We start from the raw sequence: 11389 nt of genomic DNA, 5'->3' as shown, positions 1-11389 counted from the left end.
GGCACTGGCGTTACAGAGGTGAGACGGGCCGTTCGCAGCTCTCAATCACATGGGAACAAAGACACGGAGGAACAGTTACATGTCGTACTGTTGCTTTAAGCCCAAATGTCAGTCAAAATTCATAGCTTTAAGCAATAGAAGCCAATTGGGGCTAATTTGAGCATAAAAGGATTTTATTCAACGTTCTTAAAGGGCTCACAGAGTAATATCTGGGAGGGTCCAAGAACCGAACATGGAGACCACAGAGCTTATCTCCACCACTTGTACCTCCAGAAACTGAAAATAGCTACCTCCACTGCCACCACCTGCCCCAGAGCAGGCTTGGCAGCAGCGTCCAACAGCTTCACATCACCAGCTGCTTGTTAAAGGCAGAGCTGGAGCCTGTGGTTGATAGCAACTACCCCTCGCCCATATGCCTAGGCCCTGGCAATGGGAAGCAGAGAAGAGAATAGCTGTTGTTTTCATGTTTACAGTGAAAGGCAGGCTCTGGCTCATAGAGCAGGGCGTTCCCCAAATGTAGGAAGGAGATTCTGCTGCTGGTTGAGAAGAAAAGAACAACAAAGCTGCCTTAGGGAAGAAGCACCAAGAAGGGGTAATGTGAAGGAAGTCACACTACTGTGGTAGTGCAGACTAAGTAGGAGTGGGCCAGATGAAGGAGTATGGATCAAAGAGGAGGCTTTCCTGGCAGAGGAAGCAGCATGTTCTAAGTCGTGGACAGAGTATGGACCATTTGGGGAGTTACAAATACAGTAGGTGATGTCTCTATCTGTGTCACTTGGGGACAGTAGGGTGTTGGTGGTACTTCCTAAAGTCAGACACAAGGCTCTTTCATAAAAAATATTATGTATCTACCTTGAACATTTTCTTGTAATTTAAAACATATGACTGCGTGTCCATTCACCACTCTTGTTACAAGGCCAAGGCTGTTCCTTTGGGTGTGGGGTCATTGATTCTAGTTCCACATTGTCTTACTCAGGTAACACGCACCAGTAACACTTCATCTACACCTAGTTTTGCTTTCTTTTAAGTGGAAAAGGACTTTCAAATAAGTCTAAATGTACATATCTAGCTTTTTAAAAATATCCCTCCACCCCAATCTTTTCCCATTACTTTTCCCGTGCTATTTGCTGGCAATATTCTTTCAACATGCCTTTATCAAGTCTCTTCAAACTATTCAAGGTAGTTCTCATGGATCAACAGCAGCCTTGCTTTGCATACTCATATTTTGTCAGCTTGAGTAATATAATTACAATAACAAGTCTGACCAGCCCAAATAAGTTTGGGAACACACACGACTGACTTGGGTGAGTTTATGTCTCAATGTTGGATACAAGGTGCACTAGAGGACAGCCTGCTGGCAGCCAAGTCTCAGTGTGAGTGTGAATGTATCTCACAGAGAGCATGGGAAGTGCTGGTTCAGTGGGCAGGTAGTTCAGTGGACTCTGTCTACGGACATCTAGTTAGCTTAGCATTCCTAGTCCAGAGAGTCTGCAAGCAGGGGTTAAGATGACACTTGGCATAATTTGTGGGGACCAGTGGTTAAGCATTTGACATGACAGTCTAAGAAGTTTTGATTTAGTCTACAAGGGATAGGAGTACTTGGGCGGATTTTAATCAGGGATATGGCATGACAAATTTCATGTGTATATCAGAGTTTATAGAGGAATCCTATGCCACCTTACACTTACCCCTTTTTATCACCACACTGATTTGTGGTTAGCTAATTTGTGTGACTGCCCTAGGGGCCTCTAAGCACTCTGGCAGAGAGGATTATGACTTACCGGGCCTTATGTCTGTCGTTAAACACATAACCTAAAATCTAGAAGGCACTCAATCATAAAAGTGTAATGAATGAATCAATGTATTAGTGAATGCTATTGTGTTAGCCAATGTGCTTCCTCATTGCCATTCAGGACAGAAGAATGCAGCCTGGGGTGCTCAGACAGAGGCAGGCGCTGCGTCTCTGGGAGAACAGCACACCTGGGCAGCCATGTGTGAGGAGTCGGTTGCCTTCCCCATGCACAGTTCCTCCCCAGCTGCACTCTTACCCACTGTAACCACAGAAGCGGGGAAACATTAGGGTCCAGTGGGGCGGGGAGAGGCTTTTCCACAGCCTCCTTTCTCTGATGAAGATCTGCATTTCGTTTTGTTTGTTCATTGATTTTGTTTATTTTAGATCCTCATTGAAGTCTAACTTAACTTCTGAATTGTAATGGCTTGTGGCATTTGTGTGGGATTTGTGCGTGGCTTGCAGTAAGGCAGCTGTTCAGATAAAGCAAGTGTGATGCATCAAATCGGGTGGGTTTGAGGAATACGTTAACACTCCTCAAGACACTGGTAAAAACCAAATGTGAAGCAAACAACAGGCAAAGCCCCAGACGTTCGAAAAATAAAGTTTCAATGCTCAGCACTGCAGAAATGCTTGAGTTAAACCAGTGCACCCCTCAACCGTAAATTATGAGGGCTGATTCCTTTCTACTCTGGGTAAAGATTTCTCATTAAGGAGGAGATAACTTGCAAAGGCTGAGGAAAACTCTTACTTTTTTATGACAAATGAGTTGCTGTAAAGTCTAAACTGCACTAGTCATTGGACAAAAATGCAAAATAATCAGAAAATATTTTAATTTTAAGCTAAAGACACTGTTACAGTAGATATATATATATATATATATATATATATGTATGTCAGTGGATATTAAAATATTACTTGTATAGCCTAAGGAATAATTAGTTTAGTTAGATATAAGTTCACTAAAGGCGATAGTGTGAAACTGATGAATATGCTGTAAAATCCCTTTTTTACATATTAATAAACTTCCATGAATTTACGTGTGAAGTTGTCAATTCACATGTGAATGATTCTTAATAAAAACCTTTAGTAAAATAAGAATAGAACATAAGTCAGGGTCATGCTCAGTAGTGAAATATTAAAAGTACTCCATTAAATTTAGAGATAAAACAAAGTAAATTCCACTGTCATCATGTTTAAAATTGTTCTAGAAATACTAGGAAATGTAATTAGACAAGGAGATAAAGTAGAAAGCATAAACATTAAACAGGAGGAAAGCAAACGATCGTTATTGGAGGATGAAATGCTGGCGTATCTGGAAAACACAAGGGGATCAAGTTAAAAAAGTACACTAAAAGATACAAAGATTTCATTAATATTTTTTATTATAATATTTTCATATGTTGAGTTATTTCTTTAAATCTTTTTTGAATGTTTATTACTAAACTAATACAGGCTTGTTCTCAAAAATTTAAGAAACACAGACTTGTATAATGTAACAATTGAAAGACCTCACTCTCCAATCCCACTCCTCAGAAATTAATCATATTTAGTAACTGATGTGGTTGAGCCAGCCCCAATGACCTAGTGGTTAATGTTTAGCATTCACCTCTTCAGTGGCCCCGGTTCACTTGCTGGTTGCAGAACCACACCACCTGTCTGTCAGTTGCCATGCTGTGGTGGCAGCTCACGTAGAAGAACTAGAATTACTTACAGTTAGGATATACCAGCAGGTACTGAGGCTTTAGGGAATGAAAAATAAAAACAAAAGCAAAAAACAAAAAAGCTACCTGAGTACAATCTCTTGTCTCAGGCTATGCTATAAAAAAAAAAAAATTAATGTGAGGCCTTCTGTATCATATACGTGTATACATATGCTATTATTTTAAGTATCATGGAAAAATACATGTTCAAGAAGAGTGTGAACAATTCTGGAGGAGAAAAGAATTGAGGAGAGATTAACCATATGAATGATTTTAACATTTATTCATTTTTTAAAGGCAATAAAAATTAGTTTCATTATACATTTAGACATGACAAAATGATAGTAATTATCAGAGCAAAAAACTGCAAAATTACTTGCCTAGAAATTACAGATATCTCTGGTTTGTTTTCCTGTTTTTCTGAGAGAACAATCAATGGACTATGTGTCCTATGTGTCTAGATCCATGTACTTACAAAAACTTCATTCATTTCTAATAAGTGGAGAAAAGGTGGATTATTTAATAAAGGAGATTGGAACAATACGATACTATTTGAAGATAAAGAGGGAAGTACTAACCCACTTCTTATTCCAAAATAAATCCCACACAGGTCAAAGGTATAAACAATTTTAGAAATGATGATAAATATGCTCGAAGACATGGGTGAATCATTTTATACTTTTTTGGATGTGGAAAGCATTTCTAAAAAAAGACATAAAACCAAGAAGCCATGAAAGAAAAAGATGGATACACTTGAGTGTGAAAAAATTATAATACTGGTAATTTCTTTATTGTGTAAAAAAAACCACAACAAAAAGAAAAGATAAAAATAAATTGGAAAAATATAGTAACAATATGACAAAGTGCTAATATCCTTAACATCCAAAAGTCTTACAAGTCAATAAGCGAAAAATGGGTAATTGAAGAGGAAAATGGACAAAGCACATTAACAGAGGCTTCACAGAAGAAGTGAAATTCACTTTAAAAATTTGAAAATATGTTCAGTCTTATTCCAAATCAAAAAATGCAAATAAAGTAATGAGATAAATTTTTTGCCTATTAAATTGTGAAAATTAAAAAGATTGCTAAACTTCAGGGCTGGGAAGGGTATGAGAAAATATGCTTTCTCATATACTATTGGTAGGAGTATAAATGAGTACAAATTTTTACGAGGGCAATTTGGAAATACACAGCAAAAGTGTGAAAGTGTATACTCAGAAATTTCACATTTAAGAATTTTCTACAGAAACAATCACAGAAGGGCTCAAAAATATACGTACAAAAAATATGCAGCACTGCTTGTAATAGAGAAAAAAGGTAAATATTCTAAATAAAATATGGTATATCCATATCATGGAATATTAACAAAGCCACTAAAAGAAATATAATAGAGCTTTATATACTGATAAAGAAAAATGTCTATGCAATTTGTCAAAAGCTTCTAGAAAGAGGAAAGAGAGGTCTCCCTTCTGGTATCATTCCCACAAGAAGAAAATATCAGATTGGACATTGTATCTATTAGCTATTGCTACATTGATGCTCAGTAACAAACCATGCCCAAACTCAGTGATTTTAAACATTATTTATTCCCACAAATTGTCCATTGTGTGGGAGTTGAATGATTTACGTTGGGTTCTGTTGGGTGGCTCTACTGATATCAGCTGGGATGACTCAGGCATCTGCAATGGAATGGAAATCCACTGATTTAAGCTGGGTTCAGCTGGGAATACCACCACTCCAAGAGTTTCCTATCATCTTCCTGAGACCAACAGGCTACCCAGGCTTATTCTTTTTGTACTAGAGGCACAAGAGGGTAAGCAGAAACACAAAGACTTCCCGAGATTTAAGTTTAGTGGCACACCCATCACTTCCACCTCATCCTATTGGTCATATGGCCAAATGCAGAATCAAGGAGTGAAGAAATATACTCCCTCTTGTGTGGGAACTCCAAATCATAAGGTAAAGCATATGGATAGGGAAAGGGGTGAGGAGTTGGGCCGTTAATGCAACCTACTTCAGTCAGATATGAGGACAGACATAAGGCTACATTTACACAAATGTTGTCCCTATCTGGAGAAGTCTTCCTGTTCCATCCATGCTGCAGCAGGCCCACAGCCACCTTCTCTCCATTACTTAATGAAATGATTTTTGTCTATACCTGTACTGAGAACCTTTGGGGAAGGAAAAATGGTTAGGCCAAGGATTTCAGTATCCATAGATCCTTTAATTTAATAGCAAAAATGTAATTATTTCCCATATAAATTAAGGGGGTTGCAATGCTCTCCTAAGCATGAAATTTAATTTTTCATTTCAGTGTGATTGATCCCACTAAGGTCATATGGTCATCCCTGGACCAATAACAGTCACCAGGAGAATGCTATGCATTGATTGGTTTGGAAATGGCTCAGTCTTTCTGGACCTGGGCATGAGATGGGTACCTGGCCAAAATATGGGTGACAAGGGAGGAAAGAAATAAAGGATATTAGAAAAGCAAACAAAAGTGTCTACTATAAAAGGATCTCTTATATATGTATTGCTGTTCTAGGGTCACAATCTGATTTCTTCCTGTGATATGGGTGGTACAATAATGAACACGATTCCCGATCCTCTCCTCCCATCTTTTAAATAATTGTTGAATTCCACTATAGTTTCTTGAGCACCTCGTGTGCAAATTGCAAGGATACATGCTATGAAACAAGATGATATGACATGTCCCTATAGTTTGCATCTCTGCTCTTGCGCCCTATCTGCTGAACCGTCCTGGTGAAAATCTCATAATGCTGCCAAATGGTGTCCACGTAAATTTGTGCTTTCCTTTATTTGCGCTTGCCAGCATTCTCTCCCAATGCCCTCCTTGGTTACTGCCAAACCTCCACCTCTCACTTCAAGTCTTCCATTTAATCTCAGCCCTTCTCATTCCCAGCAGATGATTTTGGCTTTACTTTGAGAAAACTGGTCCATAACTCATGTCTTCTCTCTATTTTCTATCTCCATCTACAAACTCCAAAACCCCTATAAATCCCTACCAGCTCTTCCCTTGGGCAAAGGATGAGCTGTCCCTCTGTCAGTAGAAGATCAAATCAACCATCAATGTCCTGTACTCCATCCCTCCGCCCACTCCAGAACCTTGCCCCTTTAGTCATCTCATCTCTCCTATACCTTTGCCTTTTTCATTACTTTCATTGACTCCTCACCTTCAAGATTTTCCTATCCATCCAGACCTACACCCAGAACTTTAGAATCATGTCTGCCAGACTGGACTGTGTATAAGTAAATAAATCACATTTATTTTGTTCAAGGTTAAATCACCAGAACCTAGAACAATACTCACTGGGCGCACCTAATGTTTGCTCAGTAAATACTTGTTGGTTGAATGACTGAGTATTCCACTGCTTGTTGGATTTCTCACTTAGATATCCATTGACCTCTCAAAAGTGAGCTCTTCATCTACCCCATTGGTAGCTTCTCAAAGTCATCATTTCCCAAGTATGGTAGAGAAGCTGCCAAGATTCAGTAGATTTAAGAGACCCCTGAAAGAGGAAGAGTAAATATCTTAGGGATAAACTGTGTCAACTGAAGTTACACCCTTCTTCCTCCCCTGCATGCCAGATGTAAGAACCATAGAACAGCCTTAGGTGGGAGTCCCAAGGAAGACTTAAGCTACATTTTCTGCCAGCCAGCTTGAATGGGGGAACGCTCCAAGTCTGAACGTCTATTAGAGAAGATAAAATAATATTTCTTATACATCTGACTAGGAAACTGTGATATAAAAATGCATACATACTCAACAAAAGGGGCTTAGAAGAAGGAAAGAGCAAGCCAATCTTGCTGGAAGATTGAGGAAAGTTTTGTAAAGGAATTAACTTTTGGATTAGGCCTCGAAATGTGAGCCAGTTTAACAAATAATGACTTGGTTTGTTATTCTGCTTCAACCTCAGCTGTATATACTGCAGTTCAGTTCTGGCACTAACCAGCCAGAGTGAGGGCACAAGTTAAAGGGCACAGTCCCCAACAGAAGCGCTCTTACTTGAGATGTTTACTTCTTACTTCAGGGGTCTCCAGGCCACTTGCACTTCTGTATTAGTCAGGGTTCTCCAGAAAAACAGAACCAACAGGGTGTGTTCCTGTGTGTGTGTGTGTGTGTGTGGAGAGAGAGAGAGGTTATTTTAAGAAATTGGTTCACATGATTGTGAGGCCCGGCAAGTCTGAAATCTGTGGAGCAAGCTGGCAGGCTGGCATCATGTAGAAGTTGATGTTACAGTTTTGTTTTTTCTTTTTAAGGTTGGCCCTTAGCTAACATCTGTGGCCAATCCTTTTTTTTTTCTTCTTATTCTCCCCAAAGCCCCTCAGTACATAGTTGTATTTTCTAGCTGAAGGTGCTTCTAGTTCTGCTATGTGGGATACCGCCTCAGCATGGCCTAATAAGTGGTGCTAGGTCCATGCCCAGGATCCAAACCAGTGAAACCCTGGGCCGCAGGATCAGAGCGAGCTAACTTAACCACTTGGCCACAGGGCCGGCCCTGATGTTACAGTCTTGAGTGTGAATTCTGCAGGGCAGGCCAGGCAGGCTAGAAACTCAAGCAGGATTTCTATATTACAATCTTAAATTTATAGCCACGTGGTTAGAGATGCTGCTTCCTTGACCCCCTCAGTTTCAGTGATTTGCTAGAATGACTCACAGAACTCAGGAAGGCACTCTACTTACAATTAGAGTTTTATTATGAAGGATAAAAATCAGGAGGACCAGCCAGATAAAGAGACACATAGGGTGAAGTCTGGGAGGAAATGCAGAGTGCTCTCTTCTCTTCTAGAATCGAGGCGTGTCACCCCTCAACACACACACATCAATGTGTTCACCAACTAGGATGTGCCACTGAGGTTCAGTGTTCAGAGATTTTAGCAGGGTTCACTGTGTGGGCACGCTTGATTAAATCATTGCCCACATAACTGAACTCAATCTCCAGTGCCCCTCCCTTCTTCCAAGGTGGGGCTGGCCTGAAGTTCCAACTCTCACGTCAGGTGGTTAGTCTTTCTGATGATGGGCCCCCATCCTGAAACTGTCTAGGTGCTCACCCTGAGTCACCTCATTAGCATAACAAGGGCAATTTTATCATTCAGGAAATTCCACTAGTTTTAGAAGCTCTGTGCCAGGAACCCAGGACAAAAACCACACAAATTCTTTATTATACCACACTTGCATGATGGAAGCATAGAAAATGTGGAGGATGTGATGGGAGAGATGACTGGAAACATGCAGATCAGGGCAAAGTGTGGGATGCCTTAAACGCCGGGCCAAGGTCTCTGCACTCTTAAATTGGGGTTGGGGAGCTACTGAATGTCTTTTAGAAATGAAGTGAGGTGAATGAACTTTAAGCTTAGGAAAAATCATTATGGTATTAGTGTGAAAGATGGATGGAGAGGCATAAGACTGCAGGCAGGGAAACTAGCTGAAGACGATTTCTACATTTGAGGTAAAAGGGACTGAACCTGTACAGTTGGAAAGAAGAGAAGGACACTCAAAATATAATCAGCAGACTGTAGAAAGTGATGTCAAACACTTCCACAGAGCCTATTTAGTGCCAGGTAAAGTTCTAAGTGTTTTCCATATATTAACTCATTTAATGCTCACCCTATAATATAGTCACTATTTTCTCCACTTAACAGGTGAGGAAACAAGTTTGAGAGGTCAAGTAATTTGCCCAAGATCATACAGCTAGTGAGCCACATAGAGTCAGATTTTAAGCCAGGCAGGCTGGCTCCAGCAGATCCACCCTAAACCATTGTTACTCCACCTCTTGGAAAGAGGAAAGAGAGATCCTTGGGTTCCTGGCCCAGGCTGTTGGAGATCTAGTGAGGTCTAGGGCTGAGATATTCAGGCCTAGAAGCACACTTGGTGTAAGTCAAAGATGGGGTGGGGTTAATGGAGGGCAGGGAAAGGTAACGTGAATTTTATTCTGGAAGTGCTTTCTCTTTTTTTGTTGAGGAAGATTAGCCCTGAGCTAACATCTGCTGCCAGTCCTCCTCTTTTTGCTGAGGAAGACTGGCCCTGATCTAACATCTGTGCCCATCTTCCTCCACTTTATATGTGGGACAACTACCACAGCATGGCTTGCCAAGTAGTGCCATGTCCGCACCCGGGATTCAAACCAGCAAACCCCAGGCCGCCAAAGCAGAATCTGCACACCGGGCCAGCCCCTGGAAGTGCTGATTTTCATGTGAAAGTGAGCAATATGTGCAGATGTCTACCACGTGGGCTCTTGCCACCAGAGAGTAAGATCTCTCCTCCCACATTTTTTGGTGACATCATGTGTTAGATTTAGTATCTTAATGGTGTCCTGATTTTTAACTCTACTTGATTCTAAAATTTTTCCCTACAGTTTCCATCTGTAATAATACTCAACGTTAATTTTCAGTTTAAAGTATTTGCAAACCCTTAAATCACCTTCCCATGATTTATTAAACCATGTTCATTAGTTATTCTGATGCATTATCTCCAGATAAGATGATTCTCTCTGATTTACATTTTTCCCTCTAATATGAATCAAGAAAGTAACTGACTTCTGTGGTCAGTACTCTGGGGCTACAGCAAAGTACGCTCCAAACGACATGGAAATAAGATAGCCCTTAGAGCAACATTAAAATGACCGAGGTAATTCACATGCAGTGAATTATAACAGAGGGATATAAAGTACCCAAAAGAGACAAACGTCAGCCCAGGCAGGCAAGGCAAGCCAGATTTCATCGACATGTCTAATTTGTTAATTAAACTGAAGGGAAGAGTGTGTTTTTCCTATGGCTAGTTAGTCAGTTGAGGCATTGAGAAAGAGAATGGTGAGAGAACACATCTTTGCTCGTCCCCTCCAGGGACTACTGGGAAAAGAACATTAAGGTCTTACCGGCAAATTGAATGCAATAAACTGTCAGCCTAATTTCATTAAATATTCTAATCTTCATGCCGTTTGTTCTGATTCCAATGACAAAAAAAAATCTCATAGTTATAATTACATTTCCAATAAGAGATCTGCCTGTGGGACAAAAATTTTCTCATTTATCAACATGAACAACTTGGTTCCAGTATGTGTGATAGGACATGGGTACGACTCTTCACAGAAAGTCACTAAGTAGACATAGATGAAAAATTCCTAAGACCCGTTCATACAAGCAGACAAAGGATGAGTTGCCTTGGTGTTTTGGCAACATGAATTCCAAGGCCTGGAATAGCATCATGAGGCCCAAATGGAAAGACTTACTGATTAGAGAATTATTACCTTATGTGGTTATAAAAGTTGTTTTCTTGGGGGCTGGCCAAGTGGCGCAGCAGTTAAGTTTGCACGTTCCACTTCGGTGGCCCAGAGTTCACCAGTTCGGATCTCAGGTGTGGACATGGCACCTCTTGGCAAGCCACGCTGTGGTAGGCGTCTTACATATATAAAGTAGAGAAAGATGGGCACGGATGTTAACTCAGGGCCAGTCTTCCTCAGCAAAAAGAGGAGGATTGGCAGCAGGTGTTAGTTCAGGGCTAATCTTCCTCAAAAAAAAAAAAAAAGTAAAAGAGAAAAGTTGTTTTCTTGGTTGCTAACATGGTTAAGGACAGAGAGTTCCTTAGTTGTACATGCCACTAACCTGGCAAATATCTCACTCCATGTGGGCTACCAAGACTACACGCGTGCCTCTATAAGAAAATGGAAGGCAATGAGGCTTGCTATTTCAAGTGGCAGAAACAGCTGGTTGTCCATCAAAATGTGTACTCTCCCACCATTAGACAGATTTTCACTGGCAGGACAATTTACTGCCCAGGACTACACTTCCCAGCCTCCCTCACATTTAGATGTAATCATAAGACTAGTTATCATCAAATGGGATGCAAGCAGAAGTGTGTGTGTCACTTCCAGACTAC

This window comes from Equus asinus, chromosome 10 (genome assembly GCF_041296235.1).
Source record: "Equus asinus isolate D_3611 breed Donkey chromosome 10, EquAss-T2T_v2, whole genome shotgun sequence".
Classification (NCBI taxonomy): domain Eukaryota; kingdom Metazoa; phylum Chordata; class Mammalia; order Perissodactyla; family Equidae; genus Equus; species Equus asinus.
This window is presented reverse-complemented; position numbering follows the sequence as displayed.